At 39.6% G+C, this 12,708-nt stretch overlaps 1 protein-coding gene across 5 annotated transcripts in view; it reads right to left on the bottom strand.

Annotated features, from left to right (window-relative positions):
• hdac9b (histone deacetylase 9b) overlaps window positions 1-8,477 on the bottom strand; it is a 40,638-nt gene extending 32,161 nt beyond the window's left edge. For 2 of the 5 annotated variants that reach the window (XM_049584102.1, XM_049584103.1), the window contains exons 1-3: window positions 8,262-8,477; window positions 6,530-6,596; window positions 6,270-6,309 (exon numbers count right to left, since the gene is read on the bottom strand). The gene's annotated coding sequence lies outside the window, so the exon portion shown is untranslated. Of the gene's footprint in view, window positions 1-6,269; window positions 6,310-6,529; window positions 6,597-8,261 lie in introns of those variants that run through there. The other 3 variants (XM_049584106.1, XM_049584108.1, XM_049584110.1) reach the window with 3 other exon arrangements.
• Window positions 8,478-12,708: the final 4,231 nt, after the last annotated feature.

The following is a 12,708-nucleotide window of genomic DNA, read 5'->3' as shown; positions in this document are numbered from 1 at the left end:
ATACTGTTGAAATACAAATCAAGACACTCACTCTGCAAACAAATACACATGAACAGACAAACTAACACACATGCACACAAATGCGCATAGCAATCCCACCATGCTGTGCTTGGGAGTGGCTACAGCGTTCCTGACCTCTGCCTTTCATCTCAGATCCAGTAACCAAACTGACTTTTCAACCCAGCCCCTTCAATAACACGAGGCCTAACAAGCTTTGGCTGTCTCCTCTATAACACATGGAGAAACAGCAAGCACAAAACCAAAAACTGTTCAAACTGTGTGATCTCCTTAAGGCTGTGTGTGAGAAATCAAAAGATGAAATGAAGTTAAGAGTGTGGATGTGTCCTTTTGAACTACAAATTACTAAGATTCCTATCTTTAATGGACCTCATAAATGAGAGAAAGAAAAACATCTGCAGGCATCCATAGCATCTTCATTTTTTTGGTCTGCTCACCGACAAAAGATGGCATTTACTGATGTTATTCTGTGCTTTTAAATACATCTAAAGGCCACGCTTTTGGAAACCTTACATTTTGTCAGCAGCTTTGCTGTGATGATGCCACTCAAAGCTAAAAGAGAGAATTTAAAGAATACTCTAAGGTTGTCACCTCAAAGAGGGTACATTTTTCTGTTTCGGTAACAGATGGGCTGGTAACCCTTTCACACCTATCTGGCCACAGAGACCTTTATGAGAGCTCTGCTCTTATATATCCAGCCAGTGTGTCCAATCTCTGTGTAATTCCTGGATCCGTTTGTTCTGCACATTTCACGCCAAGTGGGGAGGGGTTGCAGCCATGACCTCCTGCAGTCCCATAACTCACAGGATGGGCTGAGAGAGGTGGCAGGTACCCACAGATGAAAGGTAACAACAAAGAGATGTTTAGCATGACGTATGGCAGCCCAGTCAGGGCCCCAGAGGATGCTTGGGATCTTGCTTGGAATTAGAGTTCTCAATCTCAACCTTAGCCCGGCGGGTCTTGAAAAGTCCAACAAGTCAGTTTGGGCTGAAAGTGTGCATTGATTGGCTGGGTTGGGTAGGGCTCAGGCTATGGGAAAAAAAATTAAATAAAAAAATCTTAAAAAGTGCAGGCAGGGAGAGACGGAGAGGGAGCAGCCAGGCTCTGTGCTGGGCTCTCTGTCCTTCTTCCCAGGTGGAGCAGGGAGCTTCTCTGGTGGAGATATACATGGAAAGTAGGTGAACCACCGAGCTGGAGTCGTGCGTGGCTTCCATCGCCACATAGCCAGTGTGTCCTGGGTGATAGAAGCAGACTAGTGCTTTTTGGGGTTTCGGGCTTGGTTGGGCTCAGGTTCAGTATTTTATGTGATGATCTTGGATGGGCTGTGTTTGGACTTCAGCTCACACAGATCTGTTCAGTGCATGTTGTAATTTTTTTGGTCCATTGAGAACTCTACTTGGGATGGCATGGAGTGACAACTAATGGACCTGTGAAGTCTGAAGTTTGTCTGTTTCTGCCATCAAGGAAAACAGTCCCACCCTGTGACAGTTCAGTGACAATCTGCCCGTCAGGCTTAGCATACCAAGGACTCTGAAGCACAGCTCATTAATCACCTTCACTGATTTCACCATGCAGATTTGACAGAGCAGGATCGAGTTAGGGCAGGGGCACTCCACATGGCGCCTGTCAGTGGGCATACTGACAGACAGATAAGCAGATGGGTATAAGTAGAAAGGCAAGACACATACTTAAGATAAAAATAAACAGAGAGGAATAGCAAGCCTTTAAAAAATGGCGACCAAAGAATTAACATGAGAATAAAAAAACACAAATGGAAGTCATAAATATGTTGCTTGGGCAAAAAGTACATTAATCTATCTTGAATACTCAAAGCGGGAGTCTTAAATCTCCCCATTTTTCATCCACACAAGAGGCCTCTCAAAGACATGAATGATTCATCTCTCCAACTCCATTTGGACAGGAAGTGAAAACAAATGGAGGTAGGTCCCCCAGAGAGCCCTGGGGTCTACAGTGGGGCTGAATGAACAATACTGAGAGCACCAGGCTAAACCCACCATGCTCTGTGTCTCAGCTGCAACAGGAGTCAGACTCCCCCTCTGGGCCACTGCTTCCCTCCTACTATCTCTATACAAAGAAAAATATTCCTCACACATACACCACAACCTACTCCTTTATTCACCAAGTTCCAGACCCAGCTCTGCACTGTGAGAACACCTCTGACTTTTTCAACCTGCAGGAGAGCTGGAGATACATCATCGGGTTGGTTTAAGGATTGATTGAAGTGCAACTGCCTTGAACAGAGTTGCTGTTAATAACGTGTAACTGCAAGGAAAGAAAGAACAGAAACAACAAACACTAATGGTCTGTTTGAGGGAAACTGATTTAAGTCAGAATAGTTTCGTGGCACCTGGGCTACGTTCAGATTGTCTGCACAATGTCTGCTGTACAGCAACACTCTTGCTTCCACTGGAGCAGCAGCAGCCAAGAACAGCAAAATAAATAAAGGTGTGAACATGACTCTCCATCTCTTTTTCACAACAACACACTGAGATAAAGCCCAGGACTGCACTCTGCATGCTTCTGTTTTACCTCAAAACACATACAACACACGCAGAGGAGACTAACCAAAAACAGAACATAGGGGTAACATAGAGTACAAGGTTTTATTACTTACACTGCAGTGGGAAAAATGCTTGTTTGCTAGCAATGCAAATGATCAGTGAGTTTAGAGGCTTTAAGGTCTGTAGCTGCTTAGCAATGATTCCTATGTAGATGAACTGACCTTAGCTGACTGTTTTCAAACATCACTTATGAATATGTTGTGCCACTGCCAGAACAAAAAGGCTTGTACCTCCTGGGCACTCCAGAGGTCTTAACTATAGACCAACACCAAGGTGCATTGCACAATCCAGTCATGTGCAATCCTAACCTGGTTTCTCCAACATGTCACCTTTTCAATAACCAAGAAGAACTATGTTGTTTTCAGTTGCTGACAATGTATTTTACATGAAAATATAAGTTTTACAAGGATTACATGAGCCTAAGAGATTAGAGAACTTTCTCAAAGCAGAGAAATCATACATGTACCAAGCTTTAACCTGACAGTCACAATTTGTCCTGTTCTTAGGTGTATCATATGTAGATTACAGTAATAATAACCTTTGACAAAAAAGTCCTGACAGCCTTTTATGTAATAAAGACAGTGTTGTGTTTCAACACATATAATTGCAAGTTTTATCCTGTCATTTATGCTTCCTGTACTGTACCGATGAAGAGAAAATAACAATGAGCCACTGCAGAACAGAGACCAGCACCTTCCTCTGGGCATCAACAACACCCCTCCTCCCACAAAAACTCACTGACCCAAACCCATTTTTTCCAGTCTAAGAGAAATGTCAAGTCCAGACCTAGAACTCGTCTCTTTGAAGGGAACATAGCAGCCAAATATAGCCTGCTAGGCTCTACGCCTCCTGACATACATCAGGCTCTACGGGTTCTGCTAACAGTGGTTAATTTTGGCCGACTGCCATGTAGTCACTTACTATTAAGCATCATAACTATACAAAGAAAATTATAACCAAGCAGTGAAGTGTACACTGTTGCCTGGTAACCTAATGCCATGTTGGGGATTCATCTTGTTATGGAACAGAAAACACTTACAGCCAGAGCCAATAATAGATCCTGGACCACACAAAAAATAGTTTTAAAGGTGTCAACAAGCATGAACATGAGGCTGAGAAACATATCATGAGAGATGCACATTCAAGCAACAAATCTCACTTCACAGTGTGTGTTTTTAAGAATTTTGAAAGTGTTTCTGTGATTGCAACCACTGGTGAAATTACATAATTATTATTCATCTGTCATTTTGCAAGTGAAATGATGGATAGAATGAGAGCTTATTTCCAAGTGTGAAATCCAGCTAAAGAACACATTATGCAGACTGGCACTGGGTGCTGGGTACTAATTACCAAAGCTGTTTTTAAGTCTTTTGGATCACAGAGAATTACACAAAATGCCCCCAACCCAACAAATATGTGGATCATGACAGAATTGAGGGATAGCATGCAGATTTTACCTATCACAGCATCACAACTGCATACATTTTATAACGCAGTACTTTGCAATGCTTCATGCTCATGGCTTGTTTTAATTTAGCTTTCATGCATGCAACACAAGGGCATCACAATTAGGCTAGATGTTTTAACTGAATCAGAAAACATCGGAATAGGCTATAATACATTATGCGTTCAGTGTTATGAGCCTTTTGGGCACCATATATTTACCTGTAATTGCTTTGTTTACACACAGTATGTCATCACCATACTCTATGTAGTCTATTATGAGTTTAGGGACTCTTATTAATGTCCCATAATGTCTCACAGTATAACTGTCTTGGGCTCCACGAACTCATTAAATCATAAAGCAACATCAGATGATCTGTTGTAAAAAAGTCATGACAGGAAACAACATGCATTCACTGTGAGCTGTAAGGGTCTAGTCAGTACCATACAACATACACAACATCTTCATCATAATGTTTGCTGATAAATCCTTTTTCAAATACATTACTAATAACAGCTACAACCTTGTCAACCCAAACTTCTAGCAAGTTATTAATAAAATCTGAGGCTAATGCAACAAAACTCGGTTGTGCTGTGCTTAAAAACAACATGTCAGTGTGAGACTCATTATGCACAATTAATATCTTGTGACATTCTCTGTCATACATGTCAAAGAAAATTAACTCGGTTTTATTTTGAGAAGACATGATTCCATTAATGGATGTTCTTCCTTTTAATAAGAACATAATCATACTACGTCATTTAGCCCAAGTGGCTCTTAATCAGGAGTCTGGGGACCCCCAGGGGTCTTTGAAGGAGTTTGAGGGGTCCCCACAAAAATAGAAAATTGTATATAAATACAATTTAATTAATTATAGAAGTGAGCCTAATGTGAGTAAGAGTCATAAGAGTGACTCTTATGATCATCGGTTTCACTTCCTCCATAATTATCCCCTCAACTGTAGTTGACAACTAACTTAATCATATCTAACAATTAAAATCTTTTCCAAGTCCCTGAAGAAAAATCTTATCAAATGGAGGTCCATTACCTGACCTGTATCAATTTAAAGGAAAAAAAGTTGAGAACCACTGATCTAGCAAATACTGCAGAAGTAAAAACACTAAACTATGAGATCTGGGAAGGCAGGTCTCCACATTTCTGACACACTATTCTCCCTCACAAGTAAATAATCTTATTGCTATTCTACCATACAACTACATACAATTACATATGTATGTTTTGACATATTGTTACACTGGCACACCTGTACACAGACACTGTTGCACTGTACACAGCCGCACACACATATACACACAGGCTTACAATTGTGTTTTCCCTGTAATTCCTTTGTGCCCATTTCAGGCAGAAAATTGGCTCAATCATTCTGTCATGTCATACTTTACGTCACCCGGCACAAAACACCACAGCATTCTTTCTCCCTATTGGAACGGCAATTTCTACTGCGTGACATGAAGGCTGCCTTCACACTGTCACGGTCAGTCAAGGATGGCACACAAACACAGGAAATAAATCCACAGTGACAAAGCGTAATTCATCACTTCCATCACTTCAGTTGTGAAAAAAAGAAAAAGGCATTGTATTCTCCTCACTTTGATAAACAAGCTCACTCGCACTTCTTATGTCATCTCTGACTGATTATTCTGAGGAGTCTTTAGAACATTTTTATAGGCACAAATCTGCCAGATGTCAACTTTAGGACAATAATAATCCACTATAGCTAACTTGCATTACACAGCAGGGATGTCATGCAACATGCTGCTTCTGTGAGTATTGCTTGCCAATTGTATAGCTCAACATGCCAACTTATCGGGTCCAGTGAATAATTCACAGATGCCTGCCAAGATTTGCTCTATCGAAAACATTTTGTCTCATTAACACATTCATTGGTACTATGAAATTATGTGTTAGGCTAAGTGTAAGGTGCTGTTAAAATGACTTTCTCTCTCTGACACAGCTCAGATGGTACCTGCCCCCTCAAGCCATCTGAGCAGTGCAGACATCTGTGAGCATTAACCTGCCAAGAACAAGTCCAATGTAAAAATATTATAAATATTCTGAAATGGAAAGCTGGCTGAAGGGTCATTTGGAGTGGCTGAGAAAGGCTTTCATGTCAAGTATGAGCACTGTTTTTCTTGTGTTGCTGTCTAAGTGAAAATGTCATGTGCACACTGAAGGGTCTGTCATTCTTGTTTTTTCTCTATTACCTTGTTCAGTGAAGATTGAAATGCTGTTACCATATGACACCTGTGGAAAGAGCACTGGTCACCAAAGCCATCATACAAAAGCTATTTCAAATGTAACACACCTGCTAAATGTTTTTGTTGGAGTGTCCGGGTGTCCAGCAAAACAACTGAGAATCAAACTATCCATATAATATAAATCTCATTTGAACAGCTGCACTGTCAATTAGCTTTCATTACATGCATCTAAATACATATTTAAGAAGAAAAAAAAAGCTCCTTACTTTTGACTCTATCCAGGCATGTTCATGTTTTCATCTGCTTGTGCATGCAATTTTGGTTCTTCAGTATCTGTGAACACAAAATAAGCAGGAAAGTATCTGTAGATTGATTCAAATGTGTATTTGTCACATACAGACGTGAACACAGAACAGTGTGCAGTTTAATGCTTATACCTACAGAATGTGCATATTGACAGTGTATTCAAGTAGAGAACCATTTTAGACAAAGAGGCAAAAAACAAAAATATGTGCAATTCAGTTAAATAAATAGGACATACTTAAACATGTATATTGAACATGACATACATGCAACATGGGACATAATGCACTATAATGTTATATAGAGAATTTAAAGGATAGAAATACAAAAGTAAAGCATAGGGTGTAATCAGTGGTGGAAAGTAACCAAGTACATATATCCAAGTGTTGCATCTTGGTACAGTTTTGAGGCACCACTTTTGAGTATTCACACAAGGGAAATATTGTACTTTTTACTCCATTACATTTATCGAACATCTATAGCTTAGTTCAGATTGAGATTGTACATGCAAAACATGTGTTTATAAGGTAAAACATGATGTGCTGTAATAGATTACACTACCTAATAATGTATAAAACCATTAAAATTAGCAACACCTTGGCCAACTACAACATTCAAGCACTGCTTACATGTCAATGCATCAATAATAATGATCTAACAGTATACTAATATAACACTGAAAGAAGTTCTGTATTATGTGTACATTAACTTTTTATATTTACATTGTGTCACTTATTTTTCCTTGATTAAACTTTTGAACACAGAACTTCTACTTGAAATTGAGTATTTACTATATAATATGGTGCTGAATGATATGAATATGACTTCCACCACTAGATATTCTGTAACATAAAGCATAATTAAGTAATTAAGGGTTGGTAGTGTGCTGGGGTGTTTTTACAAGTATTTATGGCTATAATTAGTGGACTCATTTGTTTAAAAGTAGGCATACATCACTTCGATCATAATCCAAAGGGATTATGTCCCATTCAGTTTCCTATGTAAAAAATATTAGTTAAATGCAGTCACGTGCAGCCTGTGACAACCGTGATGCAGCCTGGTTAATTAACGAGATTATGAAAAAGGACTTTCTCACTTTGCACATTTGGTGCGATCATACACTGTAAGCAAGTCTATTTATAGATGGTGGTCTGCACCAATACCCCTCATGTTGGAAATAAATAGTCTGCGAAAGCAACGATGATATGGTCCGTCACAAGTTTAGGGAAACATTTTTTTATATTGTTTTATGGTTGAGTGCAACATGTTATGACACAGACACTTCCGGTCTACTTTTGTGGGCGGACTCACATCGATCACAAAGCGACCACCTGTTAATTCAAATATCAATGCGCAGACGTTATGTGTTAGCAAACTGTTTTGCTTTCTAATTGTTCATTACACTGGAAAAACATAATTATACTTAAAACAATGATTAAATATAGGCTAAATATAAATTAACTCTTTGCGTTCACTATTTAGGATAGAACTGCTGTTACATGAAAGCAATTTATCGGCTATGTTGCTTAAAAATCACAAGTTAAAACATTAAGGTTAGCTAGTTACTCATTAGCTTAAACACCAAGTTCCCTTCATACATATTGTTGAAACACTGTGATTTGCCCTCATACCACGTCGAATTTCTTCCACTCACACACTTGTACATGACAAGTATAAACATTATTTATTATTTACCTTGAGGACAGGGTTGAGGGTTTGACGTGTGAGCTGCTGTTTGGATTTGAGGACGTGCGGGATGCGGTCAGGGTCTGTGGCGGTGTGACGACTGAGCTATAAATAGTCTTGGTCAAAGGAGGAGACGGTATAAAAATCCTAGCCAAGATAGTGGCGGACTGAACACTCTGTCTACTACACTGTCCCCCGACTATAATGTCTGTGATGGAGAGACGAGGGCAGCTCCGGTCACCGTCTATCCTCAGCAGGTGCAACAGTCTCCCAAGTTCATCAATTATGTCCACGTGCGAACAGGAACTGGAGCAGACTAACTTTCACTGGTGCTGTAGCCTACTGTGTAAACATCTAGAAAGCTCAGATAACAAAAGACTGTCTTTAATGGAAAGAATTGGTGTATTTTACTCTATTAAAATCGTATATTCTCCCTTTTTATTATTTGAACTGTATTAAATTCTCCTTTACAGTGTAATACCAACAATGGGTGCACCGGGAATTATGATAACAGGGGCATAAGACACTGGAGTAGCTCACTGCTTGTAAAGAGGCTATTATTTGCTTGTTATTGCATAACATGTGAATGCCACGACAGCTGCATACAGTTTGCAGTGATGCACCTCCTATAAATAGCACCTGTAGCGTCCACAAGTGCACAGAAACATTAATAAAATGGAAACAGTGCCACCTACTGGTCATATTAGTCACTGTCATCAGCTGGGACTCTGGAGGTTTTGACTGGGACAAAATGTTTGGCAGTCTCACATGAGTTGCTGCTGTGCAACAACACTGTTCTATGAATTTCAAATGCATTTTACGTTTCCAGTGGCTTAGTTCGTGTTCTGACAAGGATTGCAAGATATCATAATCTGTCATTTCACAGCACTGGGCCCGTCACTTCAAATCTATAAAGGGAACAATAAGCTGCGAACATACCAACTGAGAATTTCACACTCCTCTGGCTACATAAGTGCCCACTGGCAGGACATTTGGTAAAACAGGGAGATGCTTTCATCTCAACCAGGAGCAAGGTCTGTGTGATTCGCACAGATTATATGCAGATTTGTCATCGTCATAAATCTACAGCTGTCCACGGTCTCACGTTTTTATTTGTCACTTCAAAGCATTCTTCAGTCCCTCTCCTTAGTTTACTGTTTGGCCTGGAGGACAAATGTCTTCCCTTTAGCAGACGAACTAAGTACCTAATCTCACCTCTGTTCACCTGTTCCCCACATCACCGCTCAGTGTGCTTGGATGTTACACATCTTCATTCATTTTGGTTCCCCATAAATATTAATGCTTCTTGAAATATTTTAAGCCTTAACTTATTTATATTTATGCCTCACTATGCATAATGTTCCTTTAGACTTTTAGCAGACATGATTATATGGTTTCTGACTCTACATCAGCACTCCAGAAACAGTGGTGGGAAGCGATGAGCTGAAATCCTCTCTCTTCCCATCTTGCCACTGTCCTACAGCAGCTGGGAACGACCCAGTGGGTGACACCACTTTCATCCCAGGAACCAGACTGCCCAGCTGTTTGCTATCCCTCATTCTGACGGCTGGACAGATAGGGGCACAGTCCAGCATCGGTGAATCTGAGGCATGAGCCTGCATGCATGTCACTGTGGCTGTCTCATCGCTGTGCAGGACCCCACAGCTGGCACCTGGGTTCTAAGGACCATGTCATTTCTCAGTAAGAGGGCCAGCTAAGAATCTGTCTGGTCATATTTTATTATTTCTATTAATATTAATACATTATTCTGTTTTGGTGGGAGGTGGGAGTACATAGAGACTGGCGCTTTGGATTTTTTGTCTGGCAAAGAATGTTTTCATAAAATATTTGAAAAAAGAAACCAACAAAAGCTTCTACAAGCTCCAGTAGAAAGCAGAGTTTCAGGACAATACATATTCATTTTGCTTTTTCTCCCTCTCTCTGTTTCTCTCTCACACTTACGCAAAGAGCCCAGTAAACAAGAAGGGTGGAGACACAGGGTCAGGGTGCAGTTTTTAAGAGGGGTGGAGATTGGGGAGGTATGCGAGCATGCATCTGTTTTCTCCATTTATGCATTCACTTTTTGTCCCGTTTCTCTTCTCCTTAATTTAATTTGTGGGAACTCCTCTCCACCTCAGCCTCCCCAGTGAGAGAAAGTATTCCTGTTTTGGTTACTGTGACCTTCAGGGGGCTTAGGGACAGATCCAGGAGGATTACCCCCAGCAAAGGCGACCAACCTACAACCAAAATCATCAACATAGCTGCTGTAACCTTTTCCCTCTCCCTTCTCTTTGTATCCAGTGCCTTGAAATGTGAGACTACCCTGGAAAGTTGCCTGGTGAGCATAACCCACATTCTTTCACAAGACCCCCATTACTTCCCTCACTCGCAAAACTGTAGTACTTTGCCATACTGCTTTTTGTTTTTTAATGGTGTAGAAGATGCCTCTTGGTGTATCTCTGTGCCCTGCCTAACCCCTTGAGACACCATATTGAATAACTTACAGGTGTTGGTTCTTTCTAACACTTTTTCTGGAAGTGGCATAAAGATTTATTGTCTGCTCCCGAGTCACATGCTTTTAGTGCTTGTTACATATTATCAGTAAACTACATTAACATTGTTCTTGTTTTATTTCTATACCTAACAAAATCAAATAATGTGCATGATATGAGCTTACTGTACAGTAGCTTATACACATTTCTTCCATAAGTTACATATAACAGCAGATTGTTCAGTCTTGAATTGTTGCACTGTGAATTTTTGAATCTCAATCTACTGTCTGTGACAGAACCAATAAGTCACTGAGTGTGACATAAAACAGACAGTTTTGTATCCAAGCTTTTTGGCACTTGTCCATAATGTCATCCCTGCCGGCTCAGTCTGTCATTTTCACTATACAGAGGAATTTATTGTCCCCTATTATCAGCTGTTGTGGCTGTAAATTCAATGAACTATTCAACAGAGACCCATATTTTGAGGATTATTAATGCATAGGGTTTTTCATCAGACTTTTGTGCAGTGAGACGTTTGGAGTGAGCTGGTTAAAAAGATTATAACAGCAGACTTTGTCTTGGCTTTTAAATCATGTTTAAAAAGTGCTGTTAAGTAATTTCTTATATGACATTTCAGTTTTGTTTTGTTTTGTTTTGTTTTGTTTTGTTTTACTTTGTGTTTTATGAAGCGTTTTTGGCCTTTGATCCATTTCATTGTCTTTGTATTATAAATTAGTTTTTTTTATTGCAAAGTGCTTTGTAATTGTGTTTTGAAAGGTGCTTCATAAAGTTTATTATTTAAATATAATATTTATTATTAATATTATTAACAGTATTATAATAATAATTAAGTAGTTAATTAGTTAATTAGTTTAATTAAGTTTAATTCAAAGTATTTGCAGTTTTACAAGTCACACAAATCATTAGAGCACTAAAAGTCACACTGTGTCAATTAAAACGGCTTAAATTACAAGTAATAAGTACAGACTTAGGTTTTAAATTCACAAAAGTTTACATATTGTATTTGTCATTTAAGCCTGTAGTCCATTTCATGCACACCAGTTACTTACAAAGCCTTTTTTGTAGTTGAGGGGTAAGTCACTAGAGGGCCACATTACATCACATTTTGATGTTAGGTCACAGGACCTGAAAACAAACGGCGGATTTAAAAACCCACCGACCTGTGGGTTTTTCAGAACTCACTTTACATTAGAAAGGTCTATCTTGCAATAAATCCATGAGATATGGATTGAGAGTGTCGTAGTGTGCAGATAGAAATATGATTTAAAAAGTGTGAAGGAGTGGGCCTATATGGTTTGAGTTGTGCATGTCCTCCCCAAACAGCTTGTGAACCAACTATGCACTGTGGCTCATCAAAAAATACTTACCCCATCAGCTCCCATTTTTAACATGATAGGAAAAAGAGAAATTGTGTTTATAACAGTTTGAGCACTAAGAGCTGCTGCTAAAAAATATCTGAGACAGCCAAGCCAGAGGAGTAGGCTATTACTCAGCTGGTGATATCTGCACACAATTTAACAACAGATTGCCTGCTTCCATGGAGCTTATTAATCATGCAGCATGGTTTTGTGTCAGCCTGGCTACCTTCGGTCAGCGGGAGAAACTCCTCTTCCCGCAAGAATACTGTTACTAATATATCACTATACTCCCTGGGCTCCGGTAGAGTTGCTGTGCGGCCAGTGCCAGCATGGTTCTCGCTTTTTGTGCAACTTCCAGATGAGTCACTGTGTGTAAATAGAATAATAAGCAGCTGTTAGTGAAAAGCCGACCAAACGGAGCCAAACAGCGCGATATAATTATTCACATGGTGGCAGTATGGTTGTATCGTACTTTGAATTAAATGCATTGCATGGAAAAATAGTTTAATTCGTTCGTTGTTAAATAAGAGCATTTATTGTGACACAAGCGTACACGGCAATGCAATATTCAACACAGTGCGTCTG

Source organism: Epinephelus fuscoguttatus, linkage group LG8 (genome assembly GCF_011397635.1).
Source record: "Epinephelus fuscoguttatus linkage group LG8, E.fuscoguttatus.final_Chr_v1".
NCBI lineage: Eukaryota > Metazoa > Chordata > Actinopteri > Perciformes > Serranidae > Epinephelus > Epinephelus fuscoguttatus.
The sequence above is the reverse complement of the archived record's forward strand: the minus strand, read 5'-3'. Positions and strand labels throughout refer to the sequence as shown.